The sequence below is a fragment of the Halichoerus grypus genome, chromosome 1 (genome assembly GCF_964656455.1).
Source record: "Halichoerus grypus chromosome 1, mHalGry1.hap1.1, whole genome shotgun sequence".
Lineage (NCBI taxonomy): Eukaryota > Metazoa > Chordata > Mammalia > Carnivora > Phocidae > Halichoerus > Halichoerus grypus.
In genome coordinates this window covers 149,903,157-149,921,836 of record NC_135712.1, presented here as the reverse complement: position 1 = coordinate 149,921,836, position 18,680 = coordinate 149,903,157, and the positions used below count along the sequence as shown (strand labels likewise).

The 18,680-nt window shown below is 44.5% G+C and overlaps 1 protein-coding gene across 2 annotated transcripts in view; it reads left to right on the top strand.

The window, feature by feature from the left end:
* STAC (SH3 and cysteine rich domain) overlaps window positions 1–18,680 on the top strand; it is a 153,208-nt gene that overhangs the window by 40,724 nt on the left and 93,804 nt on the right. The gene's annotated exons all lie outside the window — the stretch shown is intronic.

Genomic DNA, 18,680 nt, shown 5'->3' with positions numbered 1-18,680 from the left:
TCAGGATGCTGCTCTATCATCCTCTAGCATGGCCATTATCTCCATGGTCAAAGCAAGATCAACACCATGTCCATATTGCAGTTGGTGCAGAAGGGAAAGAGAGGACAGAGCAGGCAGGCACACGGCCTAAAGGCCTAGTTTCAGAAGTGACACATACCATGTCATTATATCCCATTAGCAAGAATGCTGTCCCATTTGGACAATTATGTGCTGAAAGCTTTGGGAAATGAAATCGAATCATATACCCAGGAAGAAAATGAAAATGGATTTTGGTAAACAAATGCAGGTCTCTGCCTCAAGAAGATGCTAGAAACAATCAAATGTCCATCAAAAGAGCAACAGTCTGGTACCTCTATTTGATGGACTATTAGACAGCAAGTAAAGAATGAGTTGAAGCTCCCATACTGTTAGGTACGTATCATAGAAAGATCCCAACACACATTATGAAATGGAAAAGCAAGATACAGAAAAATGTGCACAATATATTCACATTTGTGTTTTTCAAATGAGGATGTCCTACACACTTACATGCAGATATATACACAGAACATTTCTGGAAGAAGAAGCTATTAAGGTTCAACTCGGAGTTGAACTAGGGATCTAAACTGAGAAGAAAATTTACTTTTCAGTAAGTCCCTTTTTGTATTGTATGATCTTTTTTTTTTTACCATAGGTATGCATCATTATTAATATTGCAAAGTGTAAATATATAAATATGAGTAAGTTCTTCCCTTGCTTAATACTTGCTAGCAGTTATCTGTTGCTATAAGATAGTGTCCAGACTGACACATTTTTCAAGCTCCTTTCTTTATTTTTCAGGTCCCTTTGTACCTTCTTATGCCTTAAACTTGAAGCTCCCTTCCTGTGCTGTTCCTTATTTTCCTACCTTCGCTCACCAATAGACTATCAGCCTAAAATACTCCTCCAAAAACCCTGGTACCCTGTATTTTACATTATTCTTTCTTTCTTTCTTCTTCTTTTTTTTTTTTTTTTGGTATGCAAGACTGAGTTGTTTAGTGTCATAAAGCTAATATCATGGATCTTTCCGTGTATCTCCCCAAGATGAAAACGAGGACAAGGGGCGATGTTGTGCCCCTCCCCATCCCTACAAATAGCAGGGAGTCAATAAATATGTCTTGAAGTGAAAAAATCATTTCAGCACTTAATTTAAAAAACATTTATTAAGTGACTGCGAGATTCCTCTCTTAAGTAGCTTCTCTGCTCCTTAATTTTTTTTCCAATTTTTCTCTTTTGTCCTGTGTATTTTCTTCCAACTAATTTCTGTCCCCTCTTCCTTGAGGATACTAACTTTCAAGTCCAACCATGCACCTATTAACCAGGGGGAAAAAAATGAAACATATTTTAATTAGTAAAGGAGTACATCTATATGAAATCATGGATTTTAATAGCTATACAGATAGAAAAAATAAATGTAGATATGTGTGTATGGGTATATGAATACTCAGGAATATATCTCCTAGTTCTGTCCACTGAGAGAACCACAGGTCAGTGATACCACAGTAACAATGAATACATCTAGCACCCAAATACCAGTTTGTAAGAACCATTACAAAATAAAACTAACCAGGCTTCTTTGGAGAAATGACTGGCTACAAGGCCAGAACAGGGAAATTACAAGATATGTCCAGAGCCCTGTAGTGTTAGAAAGTAAAGAAGTGTTCAAAAGTAATTGGGGCATGTTGAAAAGGACACAGATGCCAATCTAAAGGAGCTCGCAATGACCAAACCTGGGACAGTTTGAGCAACAGTAGCAAATTGTAACTCATAGAGTATAGCACATATCCATCACCCCACACTAACAGAAATGAGTAACTGAGTGAATAAATAAATGAAGGAGAATTCTACAATAGACTGCTAATGAATAAATATAGGACTGACGGAAATGAACACCACCATTAGGCAAATGCCAGGTAATAAGTTTTGCAGGCAAGAATCACCAATAGGTATTGATATTAGAAGGCAAATGTGTGATGAGAAATAGGATATTTGCACCATCACAATGTATTTTCCCTACACGAAACTCAGTCATTACAAATAGAAAAATATGCAGTAATTTTACAGTGGAGCAGTCTGGCCAATAATACCTTAATCCAGTGACCAAAGTTAGTATCGCCAGCAACAGGACATATTTGACATCAGGTACCTCCTAATATGTTGCACAGAGAGAACACATCATTTTTGTCCTATTGTTACGAACAATATATAAAGTCAGTCTAATGAGAAAACATCAGACAAACCCAAACAAAGACATTCTACACAATACTGGCCAGTAGTCTTCAAAAGGGTCAAGGTCATGAAAGACAGACTGAGAACCTGGTGTGCATTGAAGAGACCAAGGAAATATGACTAGATGCAATATGGAATCCTGGATTGGATCCCAGACCAGAGTAAAAGACCTTCCAGGACAACTGGCAAAATTCCAGTAAGGTCTATAGATAGTTAGTAATTTTATATTGATGTTAATTTCCTGGTTGCAGGCAGTTTTACTATGGTTATGTAAGATGCTAACATTAGGGAAAACTTGGTGAAAGATATATGGGGGACTCTACTAATTTGCAGCTTTTCTGGATAGCTAAAATTATTTCTATTTTTTTTCTTATGAAACATGGTTTATTTTTTTATTATGTTCAGTTGGCCAGCATATAGTACGTCATAAGTTTTTGTTGTAGTGTTCAATGATTCTTTAGTTGCGTATAACACCCAGTGCTCATCCTAGCACGTGCCCCCCTTAATACCCATCACCCGGTTACCCCCTCCCCCCACCCCCTCCCCTCTGTGACTGACTGATCCCCCCAGGTGCCCTGCTAAAATTATTTTTAAATAAAAAGTTGGAAAAAAAATAGGTCGTGCAATTTATCACTGGGTTACTCTCTGGTAGGTCAGGGGATCCAGAGCCCTGATAAAGTGGAAAGTTCAGAATAATTCTCCAACACCTAATGGCTAATGTTTAAAATCAGTAGGTTTTTTTTCCCTCATTTGGTGTCATCTAACACTGGGGTTTTTTCTTAATTGTCCAGAAGAACCAACATCTTTGTTGTTCATTTGGCAAAGGGAACTGCCCTGATCTAATCTTCAGCTAGATACATCGCTAAACCCAGAGAAAGCGCCAGATGAGGCTCATAAACGGAGTTGGGATCCTTGCTGCTTGCTGCTCTGATTCTCCAAGCTGCCTTTAAAGCTGCAAGCTGTTTAATCAAAAACCATTTATTAGGTTCCTGTAAATCTAACGTGCCGCTTTAGAGGTGCTCTGCAGTGGTTGGAAAATGAAAAGTCAAGGATCATACTCCGTGTGTGAAATACACAAAGGATTCAGCATATAAACTGACTTCATCTATTAGCCACTTTTTTCAAGGCTTAAGTAAGTTTTTCCTGAGTAAATCAATACAAAAGAGCAGAACCAGGCTGTGGGAAAGGTGTTCAGATGGGAACTCAGAACTTGGGTTCAAGTTCTGATCCTGCTACTCATTATATGGTGTATCTGAAAATACATCTCAAATAGGGATAGAATACCCGTTTATGAGGTGTGCTGAACCCCGCAGGGTGCCCTCAGCTATTGGTTTTGTTTTTCTTCTTACCCTCCTCTAACATAGTTGGTGGGAATTCTGTTCATTGCCTCTTGACAACATTTTGGGCAGATGTCACGGCTTTCCTTGTTAGTCATAAGAGTCTTATTTTCAGGTAATAAGAGTTCACTCCATCTGAAGCACGATGTCAGTCTGACCGTTACTTCACTGCCCTTCTGCTCATCTGCCACCAACCCCCTCCTGGCCTCCACCCACGAACACCCCAGCTAAGGCCTTGCGAAGACTTTGGTCGAGAAGCTGCCTTGGCAAGATGAGCTGTGCTCTCTCCTTTCAGTCAGCCTCCATCTTCCTGATTTCCTCTCCACCTTTCACCCTTACTCTCCCACTTCTGAATCAACAGGGAATTTGGCACAGAGGAGCTCTGGGAGGCCTCAGTCATGTCCCACTCTGAAAGGTGAGGAGTAGAGCCAACCCTCCTCATGCTCTGAGGGCTGATATGACTGATTGGGAAGTCTGTGAGCCTGTGGATCACCTCGCCTCCCTCCACCGCTGTGAGCATCACCGGGCATGACTGCCCGCCTGCACGGCCTCCCACGCCCTCCCCACACCAGCAACACCATGGCTGCCTGGGCTCTGCTCTGCACAGCCTCCAGTTGGCCAAGGCAACATTCCCTCTGGGCTAGCCTTGGAAATAAGTGCCTGAGAGCCCCCAAGGATGCACTTACAGGCCTTATCCTGGCCACTCAAGGTGCCTTGAGGCTGCCTGGCATGCTGTAACTGCTCAAAAATATGTAGGATAAGGAAAATTTTCTGGAATTCCCTGAAGGATGCTGGGGTAAGCAGGTTTTTTTCTGGTGGTAAAGTGCACCCGAGCTTTAGAGCCAGCCACACCTGGGATCATTCTTTCAATATTTCTTGAGCACCTATCATGTGCCAGGCTTTGTTTGAGGTTCTGAAATACAGAGGTTAATAGAACAGTGAAAATTCTCTGCCCCTCCCCCCGCATAGAGACTGCCTTCTGGTTTGGGAGGCAGTCAACAAGTAAATAAATGAGTATATAATATAAAATAGAAAGTCAGAAATAGGTATCGTATGGCTCCTGATATGATCTATTGAGAAGGTCACAGCATCACTTTTGTAATATTCCTGCCAAAAATGTGTAACCCAAATCTGTGAAGAAACAGACAAGCTGAGATTGAAGGACATTCTACAAGGCAGTTGTTCTGTACTATTTAAAATAGAAATGTCACAAAAGACAAAAGCTAAGACACTATTCCAAATTAAACGAGACTTAACTACACTTATCACGGTGAGCACTGAGTAATGTATGGAGCTGTTGAATCCTTATCTTGTACTCCTGAAACTATTATATTATTGTATGTCAAGTATACTTCAGTAAGAAAAAAATACATGAAAACCAAAGCGGTGCATAATCTTAGATTAGATCCCAAAGCAGATTTTTTCATGCCCTGAAAAATATTATTAGTATAATTCTCAAAATTTGAATATAACTTGCATACAAGGTAACAGTATCACATCAATGTTAATTTATCATATTGAGTATACATAACAAAATATCTTTGTTCTTGGGAGATACACACTGAAATATTTAGGGATAAAGGGTCATGACATCTGCAGCTCATTCCCAAATAATTCGGTAGTGAAAACAATAGCACCAATGACAACAATCATAATAATATCTGTTATTGTAGGGAGAATAATAAAAGGCAAATATTGCAAAACATTAATAATTGGCAGACCTGAGCATAGGGCATGATCAGTATTCATGGAACTATTCTTGCCAATTTTATGGGGGTTTAAAGGTTTTCAAAGTAAAAAGCTTAAAAAATAAAACAGCAATAAGCATTCTGAAGAGAGTAGGGGAGACGGAGCATGGGGGTCAGGGAAGGTCTCTTGTGACATGACCTTTGTGCAGAGAGCTGATGGAAGGCAGGAGTTAGTGAATTCTGCAGAGGGAACAGCTCTGCAGGAAGAGAGAAGGACAGCAGCCCTTATGTGGCAGCATTCCTGGGGTCTTTGTGGAACAACATGGAGACCAGGGGCTCTGGGGCACTGGGGAGGAGTAAGTAATGAAGGACAGTGGTAAGAATGGTCCCAGGTCAGCTCCAGGAGGGCCTGGGAGGCCACAGAAAGGATGTGAGGTGTGTTTGAAGTGTGATGAGACACTACGGTAAAATTCTGAGCAGAGCAGTAAAATGGCCTGACTTTCATCTGCAACAATCACTGTGGGCGACTTTGCAGCAAGTAGAGTACAAGGGGGCAAGAAAATTGACTGCAGTTGATACATTTTTCAGGATGGCCTTGAGGAAGCGGGTGTGCGGGTGAGATAGGATGTCAGATTGGTCTGGGGTAACGGTGGTGGAAGTGACGTGAAGCAGCTGGATTCTGCACGTATTTTGACAGTCTTGTTGGCTAATGTATTGGCTCATGGACTGGATATGAAGTGTGAAGGAGAAACTGGAGTCAAGGGCAATTCCTAGGTTTGAGACCTGATAAAATTAAATAAAGTGGGGCATGCCATTTACTGACTGGGAGCCTGGTGAGTGAGGACACTAGCTGGAGGACTGTCTCCTGGGCCCTCGAGGGCACGAGGGTCATCAGTTCAGGGCCTTTCTCTAGAAGAATCCAGCTCTTCCCTATGTTTTGCCAAGACCCTACCATCAACCTCGGTTCCCAGTGCCTTCCCCACACAACACTTGAGAGGGAGTTTGAGCAGACAAGTGCTCCCCATGACCTGCAGCCACCCTGGCTTCATCCACCACCAGGGGGCAGTCTGGGAGTGCTGGGGTACATTTTAGAACCTACTCAGGGTCTTCACTGCTCTCTTTTTCCCTCTGTCTGGCCATGAGGGCCGACATAGATACTGTAGAAGATGCTCCCTCCCCTTGCATGTCCTTCGGTCATCTTAGGGCTGTCTTCTGGTTTTCTGAGTGAGGAGTAGAACTTTTCCTTTGGCTTCGGGACTCAAGGTCAACAGAAACGCACTCATCTGTTTCCTTCAGTTCCAAACCCTCACACTGCGGACTGGCCTGATGTGCTCCCATGCCCATTCTGGTTCTTTGACCCCCGCTCCTACCAAAGCCAGGCAGGCAACCCTACCTAACTGCTAGAAGATAAGCCTGCACGAATAGTTTACGAAGGGAGAGACTAGAGGCCATAACACAGGGAGAAACATTCAGAGTTGGTGCGGTTTGGAGAGAAGAGGGAATACAGGAGACATTTTCAAAGGAAAAGGGATTAACCTTGGTTACTGGCAGAAAATGGGGTTTAAGATTAGAGAGAAGAAAAACTCAAGGAGTCCTCGGCAAAGAGATTGTTCCAGGTCAAAAGATTGAAAGGATGACTCCTCTTTCATTTTGTCACTACTAAATGAGTAGAACTCAAACACATAAGGCAAGACATCATTCATTCAATCACTTATTCGACACAGAATGCCCATCCCAGACCAGAACCCCATACCATTGTGTGAGAGTTACGAACGTGAAAACTGTTGACCTCAGTGAATAGAATGAAAGTATGTGGAAGGTTGGTTGTGGTGATGTGCTTCTGCTACAGGTTACACACTGATGATAAGACTCCCAGAGCTCCACATAAATGGAGTAGTCAGGGAAGACTGGGGACTGCCCATGGGAGGCATCACTGGAGCTGCGACTTAGACAATGAGCAGAAGGTCCCCAGGAATGTGTGTGAGGAAGGACATTCCTGGCCAGACAGCACGGACAAGACCATCTACCCAGGTTTCCATTCTCATTACCCAGCGAAACGCTTGGCTGGGCATATTGTCATGTGGGACGTTAGAGACCCTGCAGGAATGGCCTCAGTGCAGCTCTTTCTGATTGGAACTGACAGCTCTAGGAGCACCGTATTTCACCCTGACTAGCTTTAACTGAGCATTGTATAGTTTGCTAGCATTGCCATAACAAACTAGGACAGATGGAGCAGCTTCAGCAACTGAGATTTCTTCTCTCAGAAGTCTGGAGACTGAAAGTCTGAGACCAAAGTGTTAATCTCTGAGACCTCTCCTCTTGGCCTCTCCTCTTGGCTTGCAGACGGCCACCTTCTCCGTGTGTCCTCCCATGGCCTTTCCTCTGCACGCATGCATTCCTAGTGTCCATGTGTCCAAATTTCCTCTTCTTGTAGAGACATCAGTCAGATTGGATTAGGGCCCACCGTGAAGGCCTCACTTCAACTGAATCACCTATTGAAAGGCCCTGTCTCCAAATACAGTCCTGTTCTGAGGTATGGAGGGTTACGGCATCAATATATTAATTGGGGGGACACGATTCAGCCCCTAATAAGTACCTACTATTTGCAAGGCACCATGGGAGGTGGTATTAATAAATGAGGCCCAGCACAGTTAAGTGTAAATACTTTTGTTTCTTGGTCCATCACTTAATCAGTAGAATCATTTAATATATGAATCAGAATCAAGAAGGATCCCCATTCTAAACTCATTTGACCTTGAAACAGTTTTTCCCTTTTAGACAGCCAGCATTTTTCCATTTTCTCTGGGTTCATTGGCCTTCCTAGGGTCCATCCCTCTCTCTGCTCATGGGAATAAAAAATAATAATAATGTGGTCCCTGGGGCTGTATCCCTCCTCCCAAGTTGTCACAACAGTGACAGCAGCAGCTGAGAGGGGACTGGCCACTGCTGGACCTGCTGAGGAAGGGTGGCCACAGCATCAGACAGCCCTGTGGGACTCCCACTTGATGGGCCACATGGTTCAGCACCAGTACTCTCAGTCCCAACCTCTGTGGCTCCTGGTCAGGCAGGCCGTCTCTCTGTCAGGATTCCAGAGCTAAGGAGTATCCTCCAAAATGGGCCAGAGAATCCATGTTAGTCCAGGTGCTGATGCCCATGTCAGCATTCCCCCTGAAAAGGTACCCGCTCATGGGGTGTCTTGATGGCTCAGCTGGTTGAGAATCTGACTCGTGATTTTGGTTCAGGTCATGATCTCATGGGTTCTGGGATCAAGCCCCTCATTGGGCTCCACACTCAGCAGGGAGTCTGCTTGGGATTCTCTCTCCCCCTCACCCTCTGCTCACCTGTGCTCACTCTCAGATAAATAAATCAATCTTTAAAAAAAAAGTACCCGCTCACTAAAACATTAGTGAAAAATGTACACTTTACTGAAGATTTTGAGAAGAAGAAAGAGGAGGTTTATATTACACACCCTATTCAGTAGCTGTCTGACTCAAAAATCCATACCACCTCTAAATTTGTTTTCTCACTGCCTTCTTGCACACCTCCCTCATGGCAGCCCACCCCCTCTCCCGACTTAACTCCAATATACATTGTAGCACAGCTCTGTCCCTCAGACAGCAAACCTCACCCTTCTCAGTGCTTCCCATAACACAGTGCTGTGTTTTATTATTATTGTCATTATTATTATTATTATTATTATTATTATTATTGAGTTTGGTCTTTGAGGTGCCATCTTCCCTTGCCTTTGGCTTCTCAAAGTATTTCTTCTGAGCACATATAGTACTCTTGCCCAAGAGGAATCTTGACCCATCCCTGAAGGTGTTGCAATGGCCCCAATATTGTTACACTGGCATCCACACACAGGGGAAGGATAAGAACCATGCTCCCAACCTCATGACAACCAGAAAGGATGGTGGTGTGCTGGGGATTTTGAGGCATTGAGAGGGTGTGGCCCCTGAGTGCCAGGACTATGCCAGGGGCTTTAGATGTTTATCTTATTTAATCCTCACAAAAAACCTGCAAGGAAAGTGTTATTGTCCCCATTTTATAGGTGGGGAAGTTGGGGCTCAGAGAAGTTAAGCAACTTTCCTATGTTCACACTGCTGGGGCCCTCAGGCCGGGAAGGGCAGCAAAGAAGTCTGTCTGACCCCAGAGCCTTGAGTGCGTCATCCTCAGGTTTGAAAGGATATTCTGTCCCTGCGCCTAAGATGATCCTTAAAACTCTTCCTCCCCATTAAGCATTTCATCCTCTGTGGACCTTGGGAATGTCACTTCACATCTTTTGTCCCATTTTGTCATCTGTAAAATGGAGGTAATATTTGCCCTGCTGCATTCACAGGGCTGTTTCATGGAAACGTATGTCACATAAACATGCGTGTGTGTGTGTGTGTGTGTGTGTGTGTATAGCTGTATCAAAAAAATGAAGTATTATTCTCTTGATGTATGCCATTAAACAAGATCTAACCAATGCCACCACGCTTGGCTTAAACAATCTAGGTGAGGACTGTTTTCAGGATAAGACAAAAAAAAAAAAAATTCAACAACATTTGAAAGGAACATGATGCCTCAGGAAATTGATGATCTTGAATTTCTCCTCAGAGAGCAGGAGGTGAGAAGTAGCCAGGAGCTCCATGCTACTACATTCTCCCTGTTCTAGCAACTGTGGACTTGGGAGCTACACAGAAACATCTTTGGAGGAAACATGGCAGCCAGCCTTAGGGCTGGAGGGAGCAGCTTACTAATTTGTCCATCCCAGAGTATGTCTCTGATGTGATTCCTTCTAAGACACCCAGGTCCTACCATGACTTGATCATCAGGACTTGTTTCTTCCTTCTGGAAAACCTGCAGTGGGTCTCTGTGATTACCATGCTTTACACTCTTTCCACCTGGCTACCGTCATTATCTGGGACACTTACCCACACACACCCATGCGCATTTCCTTCATCACCACCGTTTGCTTCTCATGCCAGCACACCTAGGGTACCAGGTAGGCCAGCTTTTCAGTTAGGGTTTGCTGCACAACTTGTATGTTTAGAGTCCGGTTGTAAGCACTGCTGAAATCCTGTGGGGCCCCAGAGCACGTGTTCGTGGTGCACTCATCCCTGCCTTCATGTCCAAGTCTTCAATCTGGCTGGAGCTCCTCCTGTTCATTCAGTCCATCCGTCAGTCTTTCCAGCAGTCATTTAACAAATGTGTATAGACGCGAAGAGCTTGGATTCTGAAGTCAACTGGTGCTTGGTTCTAATCCTGACTCTAACACTTTTTCTGGGTGTATTTGGGCACGTTATTTCAGGGTTAGCACAAAGATCAAAAGATAACTTATGTAAACCCTTAAGATGGAGTCTGGTGTATAACAAGAGCTGAATAATTATTTGCTAGTCTAATTAGTATCATTACTATGTGCTAGGCACTTGTTGGGAGTAGCCTAATGGTCTGAAGAGGAGCCCAGAGCAGAGGGCAGGAGGAACAGTGACACATCTCCACTCTGCACACTTGGGTCACACAGGAGAGAAAGTCCCTGTCCACCTGCAGGGAAGGTCAGGCGAGAGGCCAGACAGAAGTCAAGCAATCAAGGAGAATCAGGCATTTTCCAAGTAGACTGGAATGCCACTTCCAGGCAGAATAAAAAATTTTGAAAATCATTGGGCATCATTGAAAATCTTTGGACTTCTCTTAATGTGTCTGTGTGCCTGGGATGGTGGAGGGGTGACTAGAGGTCTACTGGGCAGGTGTATGGCCCTCATCCATCAGGAAGGTTCTTGTATCACACAGGGAGGAGACTGGGTATAACCTAGATGTGAGGGGGGCCATCAAAGTGCTTAAACTCTTCAGTTATGTGTTTTAAAGTCAATTCATTCTTTAAGGTTTGAAAGAATGTCTCTGATTATTCCAGCCCCCATTGATAACTCCCTTTTCTGACATATTAGAATAGGCAGTGATCAAAACACTCTACTTATCACTTGATAATATAAATATAGGGTCTTGTGTCACCCTTGGATAGTCTTAAGCATTGCTACTTGTCTCCAGAATTAGATCTTAGACTTCCTATAAGTAGAGACTGTTCCGAGTCTTTTGTATTCCCTCACTGTGCTGACTTGTCAGAGCAGAAAGGGAACTTAGCAGTCTCTCAGCTGTTCCTCTCCGTTTATGGATAGAATCCAAGCTAAGGAGCTTGAGGGCCTGCCCAAGCTAATTGTATCCAGTAGCTCTCGCTTTACCAACATATTCATTAACAACAGTTTTTGCAGCTGGTTATGACAAAGCTAGGTAGATGTAAGAAGACTATTTCTGACTTCGAAGTCCCATCCAAACGGAAGCCAATCAGGACCTGGAATATATTGTGTCTTAAAAGAAATCAGGCTGTGAATGGGTAAAAGGTTGGTGAGAAGGCCCTCATCACAGGCGTTACCTTTCTCAGGACCCCAGCACTCCCTCTCTGCCTGTGGAGTCACAAATAAAATGTTATGGGTGAGCGTGGGAGGAACCACAGCATCAGCCAAACATGGAAGAGAGGAAGTGCATCTGCGTGGCTGGTGGAGAATGAAGGGACCTGAGTTTCCGAGGGAGTGGGTGGGACTGTCATACCACACAGGCAAATAACTCATTTCCCCGAGTCTTAGCTATCAGCAATTGGTTTAATAATACCTTTTCAGGAAAAAAATTAAAGAATGAGTATTTCAGGGATGCCTGGGTGGCTCAGTCAGTTAAGCATCTGCCTTTGGCTCAGGTCGTGATCCCAGGGTCCTGGGATCGAGTCCTGCATCAGGCTCCCTGCTCAGTGGGGAGCCTGTTTCTCCCTCTCCCTCTGCAGTTCCCCCTGCTTGTGCTCTCTCTCTCTCTCTCTGGCAAATAAAGCATTTTTAAAAATAAATAAAAATTTTAAAAAGAATGAGTATTTTAATTAGGACATATCCTTATTTTAGAAAAGTCAAAATATGAACCAAAGATGTAGATCACATGTGCATACCAAAGAGGAGGCACGTGCTTGCAGATGACCTCATTTCGATCCAGCAGCAAAAGCCAGCACATTATTGGTGGGGCCTCAGATAGCAAAAGAAATGTTCATAGAGGAGACTTAACAGGAAACCAAACTGACACGGTGACTGTGCCTCCCAATTTATGCCTGTGTGGGCAGAGATGCGTTTGCTCCAGAACCACCTCTTTCCCACACAGTGCAACTTCAGATCCTGGCTGAAATGACCAAGCACATCCTGGCTAATTAACTTGATGTGCTTCTGCAGAACAGACTAGTAAATCACACACATGCCACTGCCATCACCTGCAGGCTGTAATTCTCCGTGTTCCATTGCTCTAATGATGCCTGATTTCTGTGTTCCGCAATTGATTGCCATGCGCAACATGGCAACCACATGGATTATTGCTAAAATTCCAGCTGGTATCAGAAGATAGAGCACACCAAACAGAGGACTTTTACTAAGAGGAGGTCAAGGGTAGGAAACCTTATGTTTTGTTTTGTTTTGATTTTTTAAAGATTTTATTTATTTGTCAGAGAGAACAAACACGAGAGAGCACAAGCGGCAGGCAGAGGGAGAAGCAAGCTCCCAGCTGAGCAGGGAGCCCGAAATGGGGCTTGATCCCAGGACCTGGGATCATAACCTGAGCTGAAGGCAAATCCTTAACCGACTGAGCCATCCAGGCGTCCCAATAGTAGGAAATCTTATGAAAGTCTGTTTGAGTCTACGGCCATACCACCCTGAACGCGCCCGATCTCGTCTGATCTCGGAAGCTAAGCAGGGTCGGGCCTGGTTAGTACTTGGATGGGAAAGTCTGTTTGGCTTAAGGAGCTTTGGAGTTACAGAGCCCTGTATGTGGATCTTCATTCTGCAACTTACTAGCTATTTAAATTTGGGTTTCAATTGTCTCATCTATAAAATGAGGTAATAACCTGAAACAGACCCTTTGTACCACCCTGCATTGTGCATTGTGCTAATGCACTGAAACAGCTATTCTCCATCTTCTCACTTCCAGATTCCAACTCCCTCCCTTTTCCCCTCACTCGGGAGATAGACTTGTTTCTGTTTTCACTGAGAAAAAAAAGCAATCAAAAGAGAAGATCACATCCAACTAGCACCAACTTCACCAGCCTGTCTGCCTCTCTCTCTCTCTCTCTCTCCCTGTATGGATCAACCACCTCATTCCCGGCTAAAGTCAACTGTTCCTCCAGTGCACCGGATTTCACCTCCTCCCATCTACTCGAGGACATCCTTCCAGCATTTCCCCACTCTCTTCTGCAGCATCAGATTAATAACATGCTGAACTAACTCCCATGCTGAAATAAAACCAAACCCACCCTTCATGCTGCATCCCCTTTCCCTCTCACTATCCCCCTCTAGAGCAAAACTGCTTGTGCTCACCACCTGCATTCACTCCCCCAACAACCGCCATTTTTTCTTGAAATTTTGTCAGGTCTTCACCCCTACCACTTCACTGCACCTGCTACCATTAAATAAACACGCCCCCCCTCCTTGGAGCACCTGGGTGGCTCAGTCATTTAAGTGTCCAACTCTTGGTTTCGGCTCAGGTCATGATCTCAGGGTGATGAGACTGAGCCCTGCATCAGGCTCTGTGCTCAGCAGGGAGTCTGCTTGAGACTCTTTTCCTCTGCCTCTCCCCCCACCCCGCTCTGTTCCTCTCCCCCTCCAACTCTCTCTCTCAACTAAATAAACCAAAAAAAAAAAAAAAAATCCCCCAAAGACATTCCCCCTAGCCCTCACATTACTCGATGTGTAGGCATTATTTGATGATGTTGGTTCTTCTCTCTTCCTTGAATCATTTTATTCCCAGAGTTTCCACTCCTTTCTTGCCAGTCCCTCCTTCTCAGATTCCTTTGTTTTTTTCTTAATCATCTTGGCCTCGAAATATTTCCTTAATCTTCTTGACCTCCAGGTCTCCATCCTCAGAGCACTTCTCTTCAGTGTTCGCACTAACTACATAGTGATCTCATCAAGCCTCATAGCTGTAAGTACCATCGATGTCTTTGTGACTCCCACATGTATTTCTCCAGCTTGGACCCCTCACCTGAATCCCAAGGCCATATACCCAGCTCCACATGAATTCCACATAAGCATTTCAAACTTACTTTCCCCAACTCAACTCTTCATCCCCACCCCACTGCCCCACACCAACTTGCTTCCTCTCCAGGACTCTTCCTTTGAGTAAATGGTCCCTCCATCCATCCACTTGCTCAAGCCCAAAACCTTGAAATCATTCTTGAGTCCCCTCTTTCCATTGTACTCCATATCCAATCCCTCAACAAGCCCATTTGGTTCTACCTTCATACTGTACCCCATATTCAACCATGTTGTACTATAACTATGGCAGGCCAAGCCAAAATGGATTCTCCCTGGGATAATTGCAAGAGTCTCCAACTTGTCTCCTGGCTTCCATCTTGCCCTCCTGTAGTCTGTTTTCCACAGAGCAGCCAGAGGAACCCTTTTAAAATTCTCTGCTCAAAACCATCACCATTAGGATAAATTCCAAGGCCCTTGCCATGGCCTGCAAGGCCTGGCATAAAGCTGACCCTTGACTTCTCTGCCCCTTTTCTCCTTCAACTTTCTGCCCCAGGCACACCCACCTTGTCAGGGCCTTTGCCTGTAGTTTCCCCCACTACCCAAATTGTTCTTCTCCAAAGTAGCTCATGCCCTCACTTCTCATGTGTCTCTGCTCCAATGTGACCGGTCAGAGAAGCCTTCCTTGTCACTTTCTAAAGCCTGGCTCCAGTTTTATTTCCTTCATGTCTCTTATCCTTACCCAAATTTATATTATATACATCTTTTATTATTTATTTACTTTCTATCTCCACCCACTAGACCTTAAAACCTTAAGGGGAAGGATTTTACTTTTTTCCACTGCTATAACCCCAAAGCCAAGGCCAATGCCTGGCTCATAGTAGTGACACAATAAATATTTATTAAATGAATTATTGAATGAATGAATGATCTCTTACTCATCAGATCACCAGGATGATTACATGAATTAAAATATATAGAGCAGTTTCTAGCACATGGCAAAGTACTTGAGAATGTATGTTCCTTCTCCCATTATTATTATAAAAAAAATGGAGTTGGGTTGTGCCAGTGTTGTCTGGAAGATAATCATTTTGTGACATCTGCTATTATCAGGGTTTGCTTCTATTTCTGTATTTTATATGTTCCCATCTGGCCTCTACTCTTTGGGGAATAATTAGAGAAAGTGTGTTCCTTTGAGCTCACTGCTCAGACTTTGTTTAACTTGTAGGCCTTTCTTTTAAGCTACCCACTTGAATAAGAAATGTTACATTGGCTTCCAAGGCAAATTCTCCAACTCTGTAGGCAGGCAGGCTCTGAAAGTCTGACACAGTTTCCAGCCACATCCCACAGGACAAGGAAAATGCTACAGGTGTCTTGGCATCATGCTAAACTTCAAAGGAACACAGAATACCATATATGGAAGTTTCTGAAGGCAGAAATAAAGCACACGAGCACAGGAGGGAGACCAGACTGGACGTACGTAGGCAGCACCCCATGACCTTCCCTGGCCTAGCAACAGAGTCCACGGAGTCTGTCAGAGGAGCCTTAAAAGGAAGTCTGCTGCTCCCCTTTGATAAACAGCTATGCTCCTTTATTATTTTTAAGAAATTTGAAATATATAAAATAAGGGAAATAGCTCCCCAAAAAGCAGATTTGCTTTCTCACTGCACATTCTTTCCCGCTCTCACTGTCTGCCAAAAGTAGTTCTGTCCCCCCGAGGGTGAAGGGTAAGCTCTCCTCCATTCCCTCTCCATCACCTGTCCACCACTGCCAATGTGAAGAATGGGGGCTTAAAGGAAGGTAAATTTAATTCTGAACCCTGGGCTTGACTCACGTGAGCTGTGTGACCTTGGGCAAGTCCCTTAACCTCCCTCAGCCATTTCTACAGGAGTAAAACAACAGTGTCTTCACTGGATGGTTGGGAAAATGAAGAAGGGTCACCTGGGGATGCACCTGCTATTATTATAATTAGGATAGATGCTTTTGTTCCGCTTCTGAGACAAGAGTAGCCAATTTATTGAACCATCTGAACTCCATGACAGGATTTTATTTTTCTATATGATGATATTTGCTCTGATAAAGCACCCTCGCCCTGGGTTGCCAAGCCCACGACAAAATCTTAGCAGATTCCTTAACTTCCTGGTCACTTTATTAAAATCTGTCCACAATAAAACTCTAGTCTTATCTATTTAAACCCCCCTTCCTCCAGCACCAGCCCAGGCAATAACTGGAAGGATGCGAAGTAAGGAAGGTCTGTTCTTCTCCTTTATGGCTTTCTGGCCCTCACCCTGGTGTGGCTCTGTCTCAGTGAGTGCTGTCTCATGCCCGCTCTCACTTAGCTTTGCTGGAGATGGAGGGTCCTCTTCACAATAAATGCAGGGCTCCCAAGGATGCATGACCCTGCTCCCCTATATCAGTCAGGATAGGCTAGGTTATGGTACAGTAATGAACAACACCAAAATAACTCACCAGCACCTCCTTCTCTTCCTTCTTTGGTGGCTATAGCGCCTCTGGTGGGTTTGGGCCATAGGGCAAAGGGAAAGAGACAGTGTTCTTGGCCAACCCACTGTTTCTGACCTTTAAATATAGGGTGTTGCTGGTCTCTGGCTAATGATGCCTCATCGCTGGCTAAGTGGAGCTCCTCTAGAGGGCCCCAACAAGGCCTCCTCCCCAGATGGCTCCCTGAAGTGGGGAGCTGGCTTCACACAGCCACAGCCAACCTCACAGGGGGAAAGAAGTAAAATCCAGCACATGGCAGGAAGGTGGGGAGAAGCAATGTATTGCTGTGTACACACAATAGATACCCAACTTAATGGTTTCAAACACCAGTCATCTCTTTAGTTGATGGTTCTGTGGGCTGACGATTTGGATGGGACTCAGCTCGACAGTTCTTCTGGTCTCTTCTAGACCCTTATATTCCCTGCAGGGAAACAGGGTAGCCCTGCTTCGGTGGTCTTACTCATGTGATGGGAGGTGACTGGACTGTGTGTCTCTCATCATCCTTCAGGCTACATTGGGTTGGTTCATAAGGCAGTTTGGCAGGTTTCCAAGAGGGAGGACAAAACATGCAAGGCATCTTGAGGTCTGGGCTTGGAACTGGCTTAAAATTTCTTCTGGCACCTTTTACTGGTCAAGTTCCCCAAACCAACAAGATCCAAGGAGTGTGGAAACATGCTACCTTTGATGGGTGGGGCTGCAAAGTTACATTGCAGAGGTGAATGGGGAAGGGAAATGGAGGAAAATTATAGCTTTTTTGCAGTCTACCCCAAGCACAAAAGACCACATCTTCCTGGTCTTCCGAGGAAGAGGTTGGAGGGTTGACGCAGAGGTGACGCGGCTCGGCAAGGCCAGATCAGCTCATCTTATGCGTCCTGGAGAGGTGTTTGACTACACTTGATCGGGGCCTTTATTAGACTCGTGTGCTTAGCTCCTTTTTGTCTGCAACTTTGGGTCAAAGACATTCCAGACAACAGGCAGAGTCCCCATGGATAGTCAATGACAAAAGGAAACTACCTTGAAGGTAAAGTGACCTGTTGCAGGTCATGCAGCTACTAAGTGCTTTATTCCTTTATCTGGGCAAAGGGAGAAGTATGCACAAAAGGGGTGGCAGTGAGAAAGCATAGTAAATACCACAGACTTTCAAAGGGCCACTGTAGCTGGCGTGGACAGAGCAAGGTACACGTTGCTACAAGCTATCATGGGGACCCAGAAGCTGCCAGTCCCTGGAGCCCATGACAAGGAGCTTTTCTTTAGATTTAAGAACAAAGGAAACCTTGTGAAGGATTTAAACATCAGGCTCACATGCTCACATCTGTATTTCCAAAAAACCCTGCTAGCTCCAGTAAGGCTGGATTGGTGGTGCAGACCGCACCAAACCCAGACCTTTCAGTAATTAGTTCTCCAAACCCAGGTTTTAATTCTTCATAAGTTCCAAGGCAAAGGAGAAATGATCCAGTTTGCCATGGCCGAAAACAAGCAGCAAGGCAGGGAGAAGAGCAGAGAAAGTCAAACAAGTAATCCCACGCCGTGTCCTCCGCAAACACACACACATCCACACATATTACTCATCCATATGCTTCAGACCCAAGCAGGCTTGAGAGTTTCTGGTTCCCGTTCTGTGGATAGTTCACCCAGATGGATTCGAGGCAGACAGTGGCCTCTTCTGCTTTGCCATGTATAGAGACAAGGAGCTGCTAAGTGACCATCAGAGAGAAAGACTGGCAGAGGCTCTGGCATGGCAGACACAGCCATTGAGCCCAGAAGGTCATTCACCTAATATTTCCAATGATTCCGATTCAGAAGGCAAATGGTGTCAAAAGTTCAGTGTCATGGGACACTTTGACAGCACATTGGTAGGACCTCAAGGAGGCGGGGAGGAG